Here is a 12,310-nt window from a genome sequence, read left to right as displayed (position 1 = left end):
TCCAATTTTAAACAGTTATTACAGGCAACAGCATAAACATGCTAGTCTCAAAACAATTGTATTCACAAAAAAAAGTAATCAATTTCTATACTTTGTTCTATAATATTCAATTTTAGAATTGAATATTATAGAACAACTTTAAAACTTAAAACCCACAACCCAGCACAAAGCTCTACCTAGTTTGCAGACAGTTACCACCAGCCAATTCATTGCTCATTCTCCTTCACACCTCTGTATTTCAGGACCTGAAATGTAAATTCTATTTCTGTTCTCAGCTGAAAGAAGACAGTCCTGACAACGACAAACCCTCTGATAAATTCAACACTTTTCTGACCAACAGCAATAAATTATCACCAATAACTAAACTGATGCTTCTCGCTTCATTTATTTCTAAAACCAATGCCATCATTCAACAAATAAACTACATCAATCTCATAACCTATCTAATGAAGCAGAAAACATATTGAGTCCCTTACAAAAACATGCTCCTCCTACATAATTCAAACCAGCACATCCCATTCTTAGCAATGGTCTTGGGTTCAACTGCTCAGACTCTTCTTTGGAGGTTTCTTGACAATGAAAATGTGCAAGTTCTTAAGATTTCAGGGAGAAACAGGTATGGAAACTTTGACTTCTTGACAGTTTATTGTTGGATTATTTAAGAACCTCCTGTTTTTAAAGAACAAGAAAGGATCTACTGAAGAATTCCATGTAAAGCAAAGAAGTATCCTCCTTTCAAATTCAGCAGGAAACCAGGAAAGGTTTCAGAGTAAACTCCACAGAAATACGCATTTTGACACAAAACAATGCCCAGAGAATTAAGGCCTTATTAATGTGATTGGCTTCACCCTTGTGCAGAGTCTGACTTCCACAAAGGTTGACCACCTGAACTACTCTGCTTGGACACAAAATACACATCCTGACACATTTTAACTACTACGCAGTTGTTCTCTACTCAAGACTGAAATCTTCATGATGAAAATGTAGACTTTTAAAACAACCGAAATAATAACTGCAGGAGAGTAAAGTGTCTATATTTTTGTTGGCCTTATCAATACAAATGGCTCTCAAAAAAAAATGACAGCACATCTACTTTTTAGAATTAAAGCCCTGTAACTACTACACGGAATTCTGAAATGAAACCATGTTAAAAGACAACAAGCTATAAATCACCTCAAAACTTCACAAACTATTGTCTCCATCATTTTGATGATGTAAATAATTACTGCAACTGTAAGTAAAAACACTCACATAATAAAACACTTTAGGATGTCATCAGCATTGTGTTATTGTAGGCTAAGTGTATAACTTACTTTGCACTTGTTTCTTGATATTTATAGCTTTCTCACCACAGACAATGGTGCATTTTTAAGTTAACTATTAAAAATATTAAAATCACATGCAGAATTAGTCTCTAATTAGCAGAACTGCTGATCTGTTGCAGGTAAGGAATACAATTATTGGAGAACTATTCAATTTTTGCTCAAGTTTCAAGCTTGTTACTATAAATGCAATGCTTTTTTGTTGTTTGTTTTCATTCTTTCCTCCCTCCTCCTTTTAAATAATGCTCAGTTTAAAGATTAGCAATTCCTACATAATATATAACTTTCTATCAAACCTCTTTAGATGAATTGTTACTCACAGCCTAGAGAACAAAATAATTCACAATTTCACACAAAAACCTTAACAAAACCAAACCGAGAATCGTTCCATGTCAGCATCTTTACCTGACAGGTAGTATCAGCAGCTTGCTTTCTTATTTTATTCCCCTATGCCTATTTTCTTAAAAGAAAAACCTACATAAATGCCTCTAAATCAAAACCTTGTGGAAAATAACAACAAAAAAAGAAAATAATTAAAAAAAAGAAAAGAGAAAAAAACCCAACCACCACCAATTCAGGACACACAGCTGATAAGCGTAAATTACCCAGTAGCTGAAACCAGTGTCTCTTGGGTATCACATGCCAGTTTTCTGGATCAATCCCCAAGTTTATATTTTCACAAATCTTTTTACATGCAGTTTGATTTTTAACATTTTAATGAGCAAAAAGTGCATCTATAGCAGCCAGTCACCACAGTTAAAGTGCAGGGCATGAACTGTGTCCCTGGGGGGATTCAGCCCAGCCGTGTCACCAGTGGCTTTAGGACATACACCACCTGGTTCCTTGTCCCAAGGTTCCAACTCTTTTCATAATCAAAACACTGCTGACATTATAAACCCCACATGGGTTTTCTAAAATCCTTCCCAATCAATAAAGCCAGTACATAACTTATCGGAGACAACACAGAGCTCATTGATTAAGTTTGGTTTCAGTAGCAAAGTTTTCAGAATAAATGAGGCAGGAATACAGTGTTCAGCCCTTTTGTGTCAACACAGCAATTTATGGAGGTGAGGCAGCCTCTGAAAGGATTTCCTAAACACAAACACAGATACTCAAAAAGTGTGTGGAAAGCAAGAGAGTTGAACACACACACTCCACATTCGGACAATGTCCTGGATTATCCATAGATTGAGATGAAACTGTAGAGAAAGTTCAACATGGCTGAAAAATATTGCATGTTCACATGTGAAATTAATATGCAAGCTGTATCTTAAGTCCTTCTTATTTTTAATCCTTTCCCTACATGCTCCCACTTCTAAGTCAATGGAACGAGTTCAGAGACTCTATGATATACAAGATTATTTTATTTCTCTTGTTCAAATGAACATTGGTAACAAACAGCCCATGCTGCAGTTATCGTTAAACTACAGTGGTAAAATGATGACCAAATTGCTGGTCTGAGGCAAGAGCCTCACAGACTGTTGTGTACAAACTACTTGTAGAAAGACACATTCCAAATGGAACAAGAATCATAAGCAGAAGTTGGAGATGAAAATTAAAATACAGGCAGAGACTTATGAAAAATGGTGAATGACTATGGCAAGACATTCAAATAATTGAGCCAGAGAAAGGAAACAAAGCACCACAACACCCAACAGGTTGGGTACCTGTACTTGGAAGCCTACTGGGAAACCTAAGGGAAAAGTGGGTGACTCTACCCTGAGTAGAGTCAAACCCTTTTAGCTGTGGATCATGGGTAGGAGGGAAACTCCAAAATCCCACAACCATAATTCACAAAGCATATATATTTATGTGAGGACAACTCGAATATTACAACAGAATGGAGCATTGCAAGTAGGATGAGTTTTCCATGGAGAGAAGAGATGGCTTGGTGATGAAAAGATGAATACTGTTTTATTTCCTTGACCTTAAACCAGAGGTAAAATATAGGTGAGGCTGCTGTAAGCAAAATACTAAACAGGGAGGGTGGAAATACAAAAAGTTTTCCATATTATCCAGCTTGAAATACCATCTGAATCCATGAAACAAACATGAAATCCATCCTGTTTGCACAGAGGGACACCAACAGTTTCAAAAAGACATCAACAGACTGATGAAGGAAAGAGAAGAAACCAGAGAGCAGTTCTCCCAGGAAAGAGAACATCTTTCTGTGCAATAAAGCATCTCAGGGACAAGTTTCAGTAACTACTTTAAACATTTTACCAAGCTGCTACTTATAATAGGCAGGAAACTGCAGTCACATTTCAACTGTTCATTTAAAGAATTTAAATACACTAAAGGCATGCCAGCCCAAAGAATTCAACAACTCACTTGAACACAGCTATGAGTAACAAAGAGGGATCAGTACATTTTGTATTTGGAAAATGTAACCCTTAACTTGCATTTAGTATTAGTGTCAGCTTATATTATCTTATTTCAAATTTTCCAAAAGTTATTACAGAGTCTCACTGATCACCAAGTGCCATGTAATTATGCAATTAAAAATCAGGAGAAGCATTCCAATTCAAGCAGCTTATAAAACCTAGCCCTCAAATTAAAAAGATAGTGTCCTGCATGCAGAGGCCAGTGTCACACAGCCAAAAAAAGCTGATTTTGCAAGACAACCACACAGAGAAAACCAAGAACCATAACACTGAAAACAAGATTTGTCTAGATTTTAAAGCTCTTTCTAGTTTGGGTGTTTTTGGGTTTTTTTGTTTGTTTGTTTTGGTTTTTTTTGAAGAACTGATAAAATACAGACTTTTTTTTCTAAAGGCAACATATTTTAACTAAACAATTTGCATCTGTTTTCATCTTGCATTAACTTTATCATAAAACCTTTTACATCTCCCAGCAGCACTTAGCATTACTGATTTTTAATGGTAAAAACATTTTCAGAATTAATTTTGATTCACTTCTTTAAAAGAAAGCTTCAATAAAAAAAAAAATCAGGAGCATAAGTTGCTTAATAACATTAATTTAAATTACCTTAATTTAGTTTTATGCCTACTTTTTAAATTCTATTAATAGTCCAATAGAATTTCATAGCACTCCTTTGTCCATTTGCTTACTGTGCTAAAAATCCATTAGCTCTGAGTAATTATAAAGCTTGAATTAGGGGAGGGCTTTTCTTCTACAAAAGTCACTTCTTCCTGTATGAGGGTCAGAAGGAGAATGGTGCCCAGGATGAAACAACACCATTTGTTCTCAAGAAAATGCTGGGGTTTAAAAGCAAACAAAAAGCCCAACACGTACATACACAATGCTGGTATCAGGAAGAGCATGTGCTAAATAACATTTCCTAAGCATATTGAGGCCTGCTATCATTTAAATATTTTAAACGTACAAAATATGTGCACAGATGGGCAACTTTTCTACTTGCATTACTAAAAACATATTTCAAGATAAAGCACAAAATCCCTGAATTTTTTAAACCTAATTGTGACTCTGTTTCTTAGAATTCACACCCCAAGGCCAAAGCTTTCCTGCCACCAGTCCTTCAAATCTGATTTGGACATTACACGGAAGGAGGCTCCAAGCCTCCCTGAGGTCTCACTCCTTTTACAACATACGCAAAAACAGTAGATAATGGGCCTATGCTGAATTCACTGCTCTGCACAGCTCCTCCTGGGACACAGGCCTAGCAGATGTGATAAAAACTGTGTCAGAGAAGTAGCTCTAGTTTTTGCCTTAATGACAACTTCAACCTCTCAACTAATAGAACAAAAGAACAGAACTGACTATTACTTTTTTCCAGTGGAAAAAAAAAATCTGAAAGTAAAGCTGAATTAAATATTTAAGCATATTTTCAAGGAGATCCCCTTGATAAATGCCTTTAAAACCTCTTTGATAAAATTAAGATTTAGTTCTATTCAAAGACAAAGGTTTTTCAGCTAACATGTTAAAAAACAAAATAAAATTTAGAAAGTCAGCTGTTGTAGGATCATTGTTTCAGTTCTCAAATAATTTAAAAAACATACAAACAAGCAGTAAAAGAATATCAGGTCAAATTATTGATCAGTTGGTAAAGGTAAGAAGTGTCAATATCAGAAAGCTACAAGACAAACACAAATTAAATTCATTTTAAACATTTAGTGACTAAAACTGAGAACTATTTTTTGCTCCCACATTTAGGAACTAGTAGCTGTGAAAAGAGAATCAGATACTTCTCACACAGTAAGTGGATTGCACAGGTATGGTGCATCTAACTCAAAGCTTTAAATATCTGCTGTGGCTAACATTTGTTAAGTATTATAATTCTGGCTTAAGATGACTGGTCCTTTTAGACGTGTCTCAAATGCTCTATTCAGCTACAACTGCATACCCTCTTAATCAGCAATCATTGTTCTCTGAGGCAGGACTTTGTTGTCAAGACGAGCACTGAATCCTTTAAAAAAATTTCAGAACTGGCATAAGAAAAAAGTGATCTTTGTCAAACAAGGACAAATTTATGCAAATCTTTTATAAACATTCACAAACATTTATTTAGCTTTTGAAATGTTGGCCTCATTTGAGAGCATGAAAATGAGGGGGAAGTAGGAAGATGCAAAGGACAGCTTAGAGGCTGGCACACTACATAAATATTCAGAAGGAAGATTATAGGATTCATGTTAGGCTGTCTTAGGTTTCTCCAAAGTCCACATAGAATACCAAAGAACAAAACTAACGAGAAGTAGAGCAGATGTTAGACAATGCAGCAGCCCTCTTTTCCACACTCACTTGGCTATACTTCGATGCTTTCATTTTTTCTTTCAATATGGTTAGGTCATTCAAGGATTCTCCTATAGACTCTGTATTGTGGCTACAGGGCTATAAACTGGACCTCTGTCAGCTTTCCAAAAGTTTCCAATGAAAAGGCATTATGCAAATTCTACCTCTCTTACTCTCTTTCAGGAAAAAAAAGCCTCCAGTATGCAGTCATTGGAGTATTGGAAGTCCCAGCCTTCATTTCTGTATGGTTGTGTTTGCCTTAGGGCCATGCTGCTTGTTTTGACAGTGGATCCCCCTAGATAGTTGGGATTAGTCGAGCTTGTTTAGATAAACTTGAAATCAAGGCCTTCTCTAGGTAGACAGCTAGATGTAGCTACTGAGTTTCCAGCTGCCGCCTTCTTTCATCCCAAAACAACTGCAGATTCACAGTAGAGATCACAGCCACAGGCTATGTCACATACATAAGTACAAAATTAAAGGCTGCTAAAAGAAGCCTTTGTAAGTCTTAGTGCTAAAATAAGGAATCTGTACTGTGTAGTTTAAACAAATTATTCAAGAAGCACCAATAAAGGTCTGCAATGGATAGTTAACACGACATCTTCACAAAAGAAATACCCTGCTTACATCAACGGGCAAGATCCTGCTTTTTTAATCACTTCTGTACCAGCCACTGCCCAATCTTCACAAAAATGTAGGCAGTTCTCTAAAACAGTATCAGCTAAAATGCCTGAAAAAGAGCTCTGTTTATCTAATACAAACTTCATGATCGCAGGAGACTATTATGATGGCACTATTCCAATTAGATTTTCAGTCACACTTACAAGATTGGGCCAGATTTGATCTTTGCTATAAACCGATAGTGCTAACCATGGGAATTCATGCACACAAATATAACATATTAGAAGAGAAGGTGCAGAGCTCCAGATCTAAATTAAAACCTAAATTCATTTAACTACGCTACGCCTTTATAAATCTTTATTGTAGTTCAGTCCCATCAGGACATTTTTCAGGGGGTGGGGGGGAAGGGGAGAGGGAGAAATAAAGAAAAGAGAGAAACAAAACAAACCCACAGAAAACCTCCACCCAAACACCCAATAAAAAACAAACAAACAAACAAAACAAAACACACACCACACTACCCCCAAAGAAGCCAAACAAACTGTTCTGGCTGTTAAATAATGCAATTTCTTCCAGGTGAGTACAAGTTTTCATAGACATTTCTGCAGCATCTAGGCACAACAAACAGGAAATTAAAGGAAAAAATAATCACTAGGATATTATAAACTATCAACCATCTAAACAACCAAATCAAAAAAACAGAAGCAGCAAACAAAAAAGAGGTAGCTCAATGAGCAGTAAATATTATTTAAAAAGCAATTTCTGCCCTTTGCCCAGGAAAAAGCATGTGAAGAAATCTGAAATATTGACAAAGTTTAAAGACAACAGCAGAATTTTATGGTCAAGAAGCAAAGGTAGGAACTTGCCACCAGCAACTTCTCTGCCTTTGTGTAAAGCAGGACTCCAGTGTGACTTTTCTGCCACTTCCTTACTGGAGAAATTCCACCATCTCTCACATAAAATTAAGTCACTTCACTGAGAACATCTTTTATAGAAATTCAAGACATTAAAAAGTGTGAGAAAATAACATTAGACTCCAATTCCTTCCTACACTGCTTACCTAAGAGAATATTAAGGGTGTGTACTGGATCCAAGTAGTCATTCCATTAACAACACTCCTAGCAGGAAATAAGCTACAGACTGGGAATTCTAACCTACAATTGGGCAAAGTAGATAATTTCAGAGAAACAATGAGAAAGCCTGTCTCATCATGCTACTGCACTTAGCAACACTTTAAAAATTGTTACTTAAAAATTAAATATATGACTGCCAAGAAAAATACCACAGATATACTATGCCATGGGTGGCAGGATGAAGGTGCCAGGCTCTTTTTGGTGGCACTTAGTGACAGGACAAGGGACAATGGGTACAAGCTAGAACACAGGAGGTTCCACCTCAACATGAGGAGAAACTTCTTTACTCCAAGGGTGACAGAGCACTAGAACAGGATGAACAGGATGCTCAGAGAGGTTGTGGAGTCTCCTTCCCTGGAGACTTTCAAAACCTGCATGGATGTGTTCCTGTCTAGGCAATCCTGCTTTGACAGGGGGTTGGACTCCATGACTAGGCTGGACTTAATGATCTTAGAGGTCCTTTCCAGCACCAATGGTTCTGTGACCTCTAGAGGTCCCTTCCAAATCCTACCTAGCACTCTGTTACCAAATATCAGAAACTGACACAATTCCTGGATTTGCCTTCTCACAAAAATGTTTTAAATGCTATGAAGAACACTTGGCTGCAGAAGACTTTTAAGGCTGGACACTAATGAAGGTCCTTCACAGCTCCCCTACACAGGTATCATCTACTTTTTCGAAGCTAAGAAAATACAGCAAAACTCAACAACTATCCCAAAGGGGGCAACAGCTGACCAAATTTTAAAATCCAGCAGTACCTGTTTCTCAGCCTTGCATGCAGACCATACCTATTTGAGAATTCTCTAAAGGAGAAGAAAGGGGGAAATGATGATACATGATAAGGACACTGATGGCCTCGGGGAAAGAACAACTTTTCTAACATTAAAATTTGCCAAGATGAGATGGAGTCAGTGATCACCTTAGACAACTGAAGGTCAGAAGAGGACACAGCTTTTCAAATTTATCAGTATTTTCACAACTTCTACATTTCCAAATACAAAAATATACTAGAGAAAATAAAAACACAGAGCTATAAAAACATTCCTTAGCCACAGAAATTAGGTTTTACTTAAAGACAAGACAGCTGATATGAACAAAGTTAGACTGAAGTTAGAAACTTGTGGTTTCCAAGTAAAGAACTGAGAACTTTGGACTTCCGTGAGCTAACAGAGTAATTTCTGATTTTTTCCTATAATGTACGATCAGTTCTATGCTGCCCAGACACCTGAAATTTGAGTATGTGAATATCAATATCATCTAACAATCACCACCAAAACTTTGCTTTCAGGCTACTTTCCAATAATTTCTTTAAAATACATTTTTTTAAAAAATCATAGAATCACAGAATGGTTTTGGCTGGAAGTGACTTTAAAGATCATCCAGTTCCAACCCTTCAGGGACACCACTTAATAGACTGGGTAGCTCAAGGATCCATCCAGCCTGGTCTTAAACACTTCCAAGCTTGGAGCTTCCACAGCTTCTGCAGGCAACCTGTTCCAGTGCCTCACCACCCTCATGGGAAAGAATTTCCTGCTAATGTCTAATCTAAATCAAGCTTCTTCCAATTTGAAGCCATTACCCCCTCGCTTATCCTGTCACTACAGGCTTTTTTTAATAAAAGTCCCTATGAAATTCAATGAGGGCATCATGAAGTCCAATGCTCTACACCAAAGTTATACTAAAGCCAACAGCAAATATGCCAACACAATGATGGCTATGAGAAAATACAGTACTGGGAAATCCAGGTATATAAGAACCTCAGGATTCCAGTTGCTCTTACAGACTGGTTTTCTTTCACAGAGAAGGTAGTAAAGCATTAAAAAACAGACACCTTCTAGAAGATACATTCTTCTGTTTGGCTGTATTACAGTAACTTGGGATTCAGTACACTTGCCATTCAGTACCAACACATTCACTGGCACTCCTACACGTCTTCTGTGCTCTGTATTCTCCAGGGCACTCCACCCCTCCAATCTCTAATCTGCAGAGGGCACAGGGTTGTGATAACCCTGCAGGTGACTGCAACTGAATACTTGTTACTGAAATAACAAATCACCATCTGACTTCACTGAGAAACAATACTTTGATATAAAATTCCTCCTCCTGAAAAGACTGGACAGATTATCTGATTTTACAGTTCATCACCTGGGGGTGTGAGTTGTGGAGCAAACAGAAGTTCATGCCTACTTTAAAGTACAACACATAACAAGGAAAGCCAAAAAAGTTCTATTTCCATCCACACTGCCCCAAACTCAAACTCTAGAAAGTTCATTTGCTGTCAAGAATAAGCCATGGAAATCTCCTGCCACCTTGAAAATCAAAGTAAAGCCAGGGACAGTGATCTTCTAGAGCTCACTTTCATACTGTTTACATGCACCAGCAACTGGTACAAGTACTCAAGATTTAAATAACAAAGTGCAAGCAGTTTTGTTTGGTTTGATGCTTTTCCCCATGCCACAGGATGCTCTCCAAATAAATTTTAAGCCCCATAATTTTTATTTCCTGCTTTTGTCTTCACAGCAACTTCAGTGAATCTTTAGCTTTTTTAATGCATTTACGCACTGGGGTATGGGCAGACAAGTTGCAATAGCAAGAATCCAAAGAACTGTTTCCTCCTCCACATGGTAGGGAAGCTGAAACATTGATGGCTTTAGGAGCTACAAGACAAGCATCATCCTTGCTTTAGTACAGCTACATTAAAGAAGCAATAGAAGACACATTAAGGGGAAAAAAAGCTGCAGAGTACTATCAATGCTCATTTGATAGCATGGTCTCAAAAGCAGTCTTAGTCATCAGCAGTACAGATTTTAAAGCTACGTAACTAAGTCATCCCACTAAGCTCTGGATTTAAAAGTGACCTCTAATTAACTAATTGTTCAACTGTTCTATGACTTTGAATTCATGCCATATCTGAGATTGATTTGTAACTCTTGCCTTGAAGACACCACTTGCCTGCTGATAGCTATTTTATGCATGTTTCAGAAGAGGTTCTCCTCTTTGCAAAGGACAGTACTACCCAGTACTCCTGCACTTATCAACACAGGCAGTCATAGCAAGGAAGACTGTAATGTGCACATAGAACCAGAATCATTTCATTTGGAAATGACCTTTAAGATCATAGAGTCAAACCATTCTCTAACTCTGGTCCTGCTCTGGCAGGCAGGGTGACCTCAATGATCTCTTTGGATGGAGATTCAACCACCTCCCTGGTGACCCTGCTTCAATGTTTGGGAACTTTTTTGGTGAAGACATTCTTCTAGTATCCAACCTAAATCTCCTCTAGCGTAAGTCAAGGCTATTTCCTCTCATTGTAGAGAGAAGAGTTGACATCAACTTCAAAATGCCACAGCCACCATATTGTTAGGTGCTTGGGGTTTGTTTTACTTAAAAAACAAAACAAAACAAACAAACAAAAGACCCCAAAGATATTTCCTACATAGTGCAAGTTCTCACACAATATTTTTGAAATGGTTTACAAACTGATCTATAGAACCAGTAGAGAACCGAATGGCTCAGGAGACTGAAATGAGAACTTCCTAAACTACCTTGATAACAAGTGCCTTATACAACCCAATGTAGAATATAACTCTTATTTTAAAGAAACCCATCTTAAAGTGAATATTTTATAGTTTTATCAATACATTTAAACATAAGTGATAATGATTACTCACTTTAGACCTGATCCCACAACCTCTACTCACATGAGTAGTCCCACAGGATTTGAGTACCTCAACGAATGAAGGTTGGCAGGACACGTTTTAAATTATTCATATATTCACAGATTTTTAAGGTCAGAAGGGAGCATTACAATCATCTAGTCTGACCTCTTGTATAACAAAGGCCATATGATTGTATCCAGGAATACTTGCACTTGGCTGAACAATTTGTGGTGAAACCAAAATTGTGTTTATTGAACTTCCAATATTGATTCTAATTCACATGAAAAAAAAAAAAATCAAACTTGTTTAGAAAGTAGCTTGAACTACATTTCCTCACACTTGAACCCAATTATTCCCCTATTCCTATTCAGGATTTTTCTAACTTCTCGACACTGGCTTTTGACATGGCTTTCGATAGTCAAAGTCCGGGGTTTAGTCCTGTCCACTATCTCTTAGGACTTTAACCAAAGAACCCAGCTTTATCCTCATAGGGTAAGTTGTCTCCAAAATACTTCAGTGAAACAGCAGCTGTACTATCTGCACCAAAGGCACAAGGTGATCTCCTCACAGGTTACACAGACTGCCTGCCTACCCCACACAAAGGTTTCCATTCATGCTGCTATTTTCCTGATACCTAAATAGGAGTCACTGTACCAGGAAAATGTTTATAACTATCCTACATTGAATTTTATTAGGCATTCACTTTAAAAGCCTCCCTGTATGAATGAAGTGTGGTAGCTCCATGCACACAGAGTATTGAACGCTTCAGAAGCAAGTATCAAATACTCCACATATTTACTATTTACACTGCCTACTGCTCTTCTTTTTTACTACAAAGTGGCTTTAACTGTATAGTAGCATCACTGTA

The 12,310-nt window shown here is 37.3% G+C and overlaps 1 protein-coding gene across 5 annotated transcripts in view; it reads right to left on the bottom strand.

Annotated features, from left to right (window-relative positions):
* The window catches only part of DENND1A (DENN domain containing 1A), a 197,705-nt gene that overhangs the window by 148,323 nt on the left and 37,072 nt on the right, over positions 1-12,310 (bottom strand). The window lies entirely within an intron of this gene.

The sequence above is a fragment of the Pogoniulus pusillus genome, chromosome 35, assembly GCF_015220805.1.
Source record: "Pogoniulus pusillus isolate bPogPus1 chromosome 35, bPogPus1.pri, whole genome shotgun sequence".
Taxonomy (NCBI): domain Eukaryota; kingdom Metazoa; phylum Chordata; class Aves; order Piciformes; family Lybiidae; genus Pogoniulus; species Pogoniulus pusillus.
This window is presented reverse-complemented; position numbering and strand designations above follow the sequence as displayed.